The sequence below is a fragment of the Gossypium arboreum genome, chromosome 2 (genome assembly GCF_025698485.1).
Source record: "Gossypium arboreum isolate Shixiya-1 chromosome 2, ASM2569848v2, whole genome shotgun sequence".
Taxonomy (NCBI): Eukaryota; Viridiplantae; Streptophyta; class Magnoliopsida; order Malvales; family Malvaceae; genus Gossypium; species Gossypium arboreum.
Window position 1 is genome coordinate 78,041,322 of NC_069071.1, and position 8,473 is coordinate 78,049,794.

At 37.1% G+C, this 8,473-nt stretch overlaps 1 long non-coding RNA gene across 1 annotated transcript; it reads left to right on the plus strand.

The window, feature by feature from the left end:
* Window positions 1-2,840: 2,840 nt before the first annotated feature.
* LOC128285475 (uncharacterized) lies at window positions 2,841-3,913 on the plus strand. The gene is made up of 2 exons (XR_008275936.1): window positions 2,841-2,958; window positions 3,767-3,913. It is a non-coding gene; the product is annotated as an uncharacterized LOC128285475 (long non-coding RNA).
* The last annotated feature ends 4,560 nt before the right edge of the window (window positions 3,914-8,473 follow it).

The window sequence follows — 8,473 nt, forward strand, 5'->3', positions numbered from 1 at the left end:
CAAAACTCGAGCCTCTCTGTTATCTTGCTTTCTTTCATTGTTTAGCTCTTTGGCCTTCTTGGCCTTATCAGCTAATACGGAAAATTCTCGTATCTCAAGGATCCTGATCAACAATTTAATTTCAACATTCATGCCTTTCTCGAAGCGCTTAGACATTTCTACCTCTGAGTGGACCCATTCTGTTGCATACTGACTCAGCCTTACGAATTCCCTTTCATATTCTGATAAGATCTTATTTCCTTGTTTAAGTTCCAAGAACTCCTTTCGCTTCGAGTCTAAAAACCTTTGAGTGATGTATTTCTTTTTAAACTTAGCTTGGAAGAATTGTCATGTAACGTCTTCCTTTGGTACCACTGAAAACACCATCTTCCACCAGTGGTATGCAGTATCTTTCAGAAGAGATACAACATACTTCAAGCACTCCTCGGGTGTACATGACAATTCATCAAAACCTCGTACAGGATTCTCGAGCCAGAACTCAGCTCGTTCAGCATCATCCTCAACCTTAGCACTAAACTTTTCAGCTCTGTATTTCCTAAGTTTATCCACTGGGGCCTTACCAATTCTCACTGGTTCAACAACCCTTGGTACTTCATCCATCAGGGCAGTTTCTCAGGTATTCCCCGAACCACTCATCCATCATATCAAAAAAAGCTACTCTCGCCTCTTTCCGGTCTTCAAACATACGCCTTCTACTACTACTAGAAACAGCTCGCTGTACAAAAGCTGGAGCATGGCTCTCGGCTCCCTCGGACTCATATTGGGCTTGATTGGAAGACATTTACTATATTCAAATTCAATTAAAAGTTAAAAGATATCACACTATCAAAATTTGTATAATGGCATGTGTAGCTAAACTCGTTACACGCTACGTTAGTTCGAGAATTAACTAAACTATAGCTCTGATACCACTAAATGTAACACCCTTTTCATACCTGAGACTGGGAAAAAGTACGAGGCATTATCGGACACATACTTAGACATTTCAGAAAATACGGGTTATAAAGATTCATTCTAATTTAAAGCCAATCAAACAACATCATAGTGTCCCTATTATGGACCTACAAGGACCAAAACATACATTAAATTGATCCGGGGCTAAACCGAAAACTATAGAAAATTTTAGTAAAGTTCCTAGGGTTATGCCTCACATGCCCGTGTGGAGGCAAAGAACACATTCGTGTGCTTGGAGACACGCCCGTGTCCCTCACCCCAGTTGAATTATTTAGATTAATTTTTCATTTTGAACCTACAGGGGTTTTCACATGTCCAAGCACACGCGCGTGTCCCTCACACAGCCTAGACACTCCCGTGTCATCGCCCGTGTCCAAAAACTTGGACATTCTGTTTATGACGTCATCATTCATTTTGAGGTACAGGCCAAGGCACACGCCCGTGTGCTAGGCTGTGTCCTCCACAAAGTTGAGACACACATCCATATCTCTGTCCGTGTGTTTGCTACCATGCAAATTGACCTAAATTTTAGGTGCAGGAGACACATGGCCAGGCAGCACGCCCAGGCAACACATGTCCGTGTGTCTACCCGTGTGGAATTTTTTAAGGCTATTTTCCAAGTCTTCGGTCACCCTCTAACATCCATACAAAATTATAGACTTCAATGGTATTTAACATGGCCTAATTATACTCTTGAACAACCTTGGCATAACTCATTACATGTTAGCCTCATCGCATCGGCTTAGTACATGCTAAATTATCCTTTTCGTATGAAGGATTAACATAGCACATTTTACATTTAGGCCATTTTATAACCATAAACCATTATATGCTATGTCCACTCTCAAATTATTAGGTCCCATTTCAAGCATCCATCCATGATAAACCTCATCATCATATCTCATAAAATATTTAAACATAAACATGCATCATTAGTAGGTTTAGAACCTACATCAATATGAGCCATATCTCATGGCCATATACAAAAGAATCAGTATGTAATATCCTGATTTTGGGCCTAGTCGGAATAGTGGTTTCGTGACCACAAAATCCGAGATATAAATAATTATTTTATGATTATTTTAAGGTCTATGATATGATTGCATGATTGTGTGAAAATTTCGTGAAGAAATTTTATGCATAAAGTGCTTAATTTGAAATTTGGGACTAAATTGAATAAATTGCAAAACTTGTGTTCTAGAAGTATTTTGCATAAAATTGAATTAGATTATTAATTAGAGGTCCTTAAAGAGTAATTTTACCAATTTCTAAGTCTATGGACAAAAATTGGACATGGATGGAATTTTGGAAAGTTTAGTAGTAAGGGCATTTTGGTCATTTAGGGTAAAATGAATTAAAATACAAAATTAAAAGCCAATTTTGCTCATCTTCAACCCCATGGCCGAATATAGCAAGGAGAAACCATGGCTAGGGTTTTCAAGCTTCCAAGCTCGATTGTAAGTCCGTTCTAGCCTCGCTTTTAATGATTTTACGTTTTAGAGTCCCTAGCTCGATTTAGCTTATGCTAGCAATAATTTAACCTAGGGTTTATATTTGGAAAAATACCCATAAGTGAAATTTGTGTATTTTGGTGTTTTATGATAGAATATGAGGTTTTAAATTATGTTAGACAACTTGTGCTACTCGGTTTTAAGTGAAAATGAGCAAAGGGCTTAATCGGTAAAAATACCTAATAGTCATAAGTACATGTTAGAGTGAGAATTTGATGTTGCCATAGAAGGAAAAATGATCAGCATGTCATAAAACATAAGAAAATAGGCTGAATTTTAATTTACAAGCTTTGGGGCAAAAGTGTAAATATGCAAAAGTTTAGGGCAAAATTGTAATTTTTCCAAAATATGATTTTGGGTCAATTTGAATAATGTGAGTCCTAATTAGACTATATTTTAAATGATAGAGCAAGGAAAACTGAAATTCGGGCTAAAATGGGGAAAATACCAAGTGGTGGACGAAATGGTAAAAATAGCCATTTTCGCATACGAGGTAAGTTCATGTGTAAATAATGTAGCATAATGGTTATTTTTAAGTTATTGATGTTAATTATATGTTATGCTGAATTTTATTATGAAATGTATGCTTGTGGTTAATTTCAAATAATATGCAAATTATGCGAACTACTTGTTAAATATAATTGTTACTGAGTATTGATTTGGCATTCTACGGAAGACGGCAAGGATAAGTGTTCGATGAAAAGCCCGTTTGAACCTTAGGAATAGATGAGGATACAAGTGACATGTCACTAGGATGGTTGAGCATCCGAACTCGTTGAGTTGAGTCCGAGTTCACTTATGGATGCGACGTCCGAACTCGTTGAGTTGAGTCCGAGTTCGTGAGATGTAACTAGGCATCCGAACTCGTTGAGTTGAGTCCGAGTTCACTTATGGATGCGAACGCCGAGCTCGTTGAGTTGAGTCCGAGTTCACTTATGGGCGGGTTACATGGTAGCTTGGCTACATATGTGGCACTTATGTGCAAACTTTCCATGTATCCAATTATATTCCGATGTGTTCAACGGGTAAAGTTCTACTCAAATGGAGGAATACTCAAGATGAAAGGGACGATTGGTAAGTGTTGTGAAATGGATACTTTGAACAGGTATGTACTTAACCCTCGGGTTGAAAACTCGATATAACAACAATATGGTAAGATGATAAATGAAAAGGTGATATGAATGTCTTGGTGATGATTATGCAAATGATGTTTTATGTTTGCTTATATGGTTATGTTACTTGCTATTTGCATGTGAGCTTACTAAGCATTTATGCTTACTCCTCCTTTTCATTCCTTGTAGTGTTGACAAGCCAGCTCGGAAATCGGAAACGGTCGGAGGCACGCTCACACTATCCGTATACCATCTTGGCATAATGGCTTGTATATTTTGAGTATGGCATGTATAGCATTATAATCATTTTATATGTATGGTCTTATGATATGGTTATTGAGTGGTATGGAAATAGAATGTTATAATGATTAGCCATTGGAATGGCTAATCATGATCATATTTGGTATTATGTATGTCAAATTGCTAGCTAATCCATGGAAACCATGAAATAGGTAAAATTTACCATAAAATAGATTCAGACAGCAGCAGTGACGTGAGTTTGAAAAATCACTAAAAATAGTAGAAATGGAATTAAATAATGAATAAGTTATGGAATCGAAGTTTGATGAGTCTATTTTCATATGGAATAAGCAAAACAGGTATATGAGCTATATTTTATGAGATGTTTAAATTTTTGTGAAACAGGGCCAGAGCGATTTCTGGATCCCCTGTTCTAAATTTGGAAATTCACCATAAATTTTACAAAGATAATTAGAAGTCACGCTTTATATGTACAGATTCCTTATTGAGTCTAGTTTTATTAGAGACAAACGGAATAGTCATTGAAGGTCTGTATAGGAGATATCTGATTCGTAATACACAGAGGTCAGAGTAGTTGAACCCTGAAACAGGGAGACTTTAACTAATAAACTGTACTAATTGGCCCAACCAAAAATTCTAGAAAAAATTAGTAGATATATATATGAGTCTAGTTTCAGGAAAAATTTACGAATTGGATTTCGAGTTTCGTAACTCGAGATATGATTTTTAAAGCGACTGTGATGCAGTTAGCCAGCTTGTCTGGAAATTTTAAAATGAATTGTATGAGCTGTTTAATTAATGAATTAAGTCCGTTAACACCTCGTGTTCGACTCCGGAAACGGTCTCGGGTACGGGGTGTTACACAGTATACCATTTAAGTCCTTACATTGGCTAGCCAAATTAAACATACAACAAAATAACCAAAAACCCTATACAAGCCCCTAAACAAAATAAAAGTATCTATATACCAAACGGAACAAGTCGATAGTGTGTTGATTCTCCAACCGTCTTTCAATCTTCACGTGTCCACGAGCTTTGTAAAATAGGGAAAAGAGAAGGGGGTAAGCATTTATATGCTTAGTAAGTCAAGATAACGGGAAAGTAAACTTACCAGTTAATTACCATACAACCATATTAGGCAATTCCAACAAGCATGAAATAGTTCCCTATCTCATGCACTCAATCATCAAGTTAGTCTCATAACTATGCACCATATCATTACTCTTAGATGAGCTCATCAATTCAATATTTTCATCTCTATTTCTCATGTTAAAAACTTGTTGAATTTCTCAAAAATCTCAATGGATGACACAATTATTGTCAAGTCATACAAGTAATCATCACAATCACGCACTCCCGAGAGCCTTACATTGTACGGCTGGATTACCAGTCCAGACTAAATCCCCTGTAGTAATGACTCATAGAGCAATGTCGGAAATCCCTTCTAACGACAATTGCTTTCAAAAGCTCGGATTTGAATTGCTAGTCAAAGCTAAATTCAGTCCTCAATCGGATTACCTGTCTGGGCTAAATCCTTAATGGACCCATATTCTTCGGGAGGCTCAATCACTCAAGGAACACCCGTCCGGGCTAGATCCTTCCTATTTTGAGATCATCGGATTATCTGTCCGGGCTAAATTCTTTTCTGCAACACGTGCAGGATCTCGTGTCATGTAAGCCATAATTTATCCATCAGATTTCCCTTTTTATTTCACCTGAGATATTTATGATCTTTCCATTACACTAGGACATTTCATGGATTATGTTGCCATGAATATCTAAATATTCATTCATTCAAGAACGTGCATATTTAAGTATGTTAAGAGTTTACTTCGGGTTATAAGAAGTTACCTAGTAGTCATATCGGATTCATGTCTCGGTTATTCCGAAACCTTTCGTTTTCCACAGTCGACCTCCGAAATTTTTTCCTCGGGGTCTATATCAGTAAAAATAAATCATTAATACCTTACATTATTCAATTTCGGCAAAAACTCACCCTAGGGTATAATGACCATTTTGGCCCTAACATTTCACATTTTTTTACAAATTAATCCTTAGGCTCATATGATGAAATGAATGAAATTCCTTGGATACCCAAGCTTAGCCGAATGTATTATAAGCTCATACTAGCCCACATTTTCCTCCATTTCACATTTTTACCCCACATTTTATACATTTTTCAATCAGGTCCCTTTTTGGTGTTTTCATGAAAAATCACCTAGAAAAAGATGTTTATCCAACATCCCACTTCTATAATCCTCCATAAATCATCAAAGAACAATCATCTCATTCATGGGTCAAATTTCTAATATGAACCCTAGCTTGAAATATGGGTAGAAATTGATAGAGCATGTTACGAGGGTTTTAAAAATACGAAGAACATTAAAATCGGGGCTAGGGAACACTTACTATCAAGCTTTAAATGTTGGAAAACCCTAGCTATGGAGACCCCTTCAAATTCGGCAGCATGGAGAAGAAAATGAGTGAATTTTTTCTTGATTTTCCCTATTTATTACATTAATTAACCAAATGACCAAAATGCCCTTCCTTACTAACATTTCCAAATTTTCCATGCATGCCCATTTTTGTCCAAAAACTTAAAAATTGGGTAAATTACTCTTTAAGGTCCTCTAATTAATATTCAAAAGTAATTTCATACAAATGTCTTCTAGAATCCAAGTTTTGCAATTTATTCAATTTGGTCCCTAATTTCCAATTAGACACCTTACACATAGAATTTCTTCATGAAACTTTAACACATGCTTATTTTTATATCCTAAACCTCATAATGATCATGAAATAATTATTTTAACATCGGACTTGTGGTCTCGAAACGACTATTTCAGGATGTATTCTCCCACCTTAGGGACTTTTGTCCTCGAAAGTCTTCCCAGTAAACAGGTTCGGATATTGACTTCTCATGGTTTCTTTAGGTTCCTATGTAGCCTCTTCCACTCCGTGCTGATGCCATAAAATTTTCACCTAGGCTATATTCTTATTCCTCAACTGTTTTACTTCTCGAGCTAAAATCTTGACCGGTTCTTCACCATAAGTCATATCCGGTCTAATTTTAACTTCCGTAGGTGAAATCACATGGGAGGGGTCTGATCGATATTGTCACAACATGGATACATGGAATACATCATAAATCTTTTCCAATTCAAGTGACAATGCTAAACAGGAGGCTAATGGTCCAAGTTTTTAGTGATCTTATATGGTCCAATAAATCATGGACTCAATTTGCCTTTCTGGCCAAATCTCAATACCTTTTTCCATGGATACACTTTCAAGAGCACTTTATCTCCAACTAGAAACTCGATCTCTTTTGTTTTTAAATCAGCATATGGTTTCTACCTATCCGATGCCGCCCTCAAGCAATCCCGTATCATTTTATCCTTTTCCTTAGTTTCCTTAACTAGGTCAACTCCGTGAATCTGGTTTTCTTTGAGTTCTATCCAATACAGTGGAGTTCGACACTTCCTACCATACAAGGCCTCATAGGGTGCCATTTTCAAACTCGTCTGGAAACTATTGTTGTAGGTGAATTCCACCAATGGAAAGTATTTTTCCCAACTACCTTGAAATTCAAGGACGCAACACCGTAACATGTCCTCAAGAATCTGAATCGTCCGTTCAGATTGACCATCAGTCTGCGGGTGGAAGGCTGTGCTAAAACTCAACTTTGTACCCAAGGCTTCTTGCAGCCTATTCCAAAATCTCGTAGTGAATCTTGGGTCCCTATATGAAATAATCGATAACGGTACCACGTGTAATCTCACAATCTCAAATTCATACATGTCGGCCAACTTGTCAAGTGAGTAGTTAGTTCGTACTTGAATAAAGTGAGCCAACTTCGTTAGCCTATCAACCACAACCCAAACAACATCTTTCTTTTTTGGGGTTAATGGTAATCCCATCACGAAATCCATAGTAATCCTATCCCACTTCCACTCGGGGACCATCACATACTGTAACAAACTTGAAGATACTTGGTGTTCAGCCTTGACTTTTTGACATATCAAGCATTTCGATACAAATTCGGAGATGTCTCTTTTTATGCCATTCCACCAGTACATTTTCTTCAAATCATTGTACATCATGGTACTTCCCGGATGAATAGACAAATGGCTATCATGTGCCTCTTGCAAAATTTATCAAATAAGCTCGTCGTGTAACACCCCAAACCCGAGACCATCGCCGGTGTCGGACACGAGGGGTTAACAAGCCAAATCCACATATTTCACCCACCAATTTGACATTTCCAGACAGGCTGGAAATCTGCGTCACTGTCACCTTAAAAATCATATCTCAAGTTTCAAAACTCGGAAACTGATTCCGTAAATTTTCCCTGAATTTAGACTCATATATCCATCCATGGATTTATTTCTAGAATTTTTGGTCGGGCCAATTGGTACAGTTTATTAGTTAAAGTCACCCATGTTACAGGGATCGACTGATCTGACCTTCGCGCGTTACAACTTGAATATCTCTCTGTACAGGGCTTTAATACTGGTGCCGTTTGTTTCTAATGAAACTAGACTCAAAATGGAATCTGTACATATAAGGCATGACTCCTAATTCTTTCTGGATAATTTATAATAAATTTTTAAAGTTGCGACAGGGGACCCAGAAACC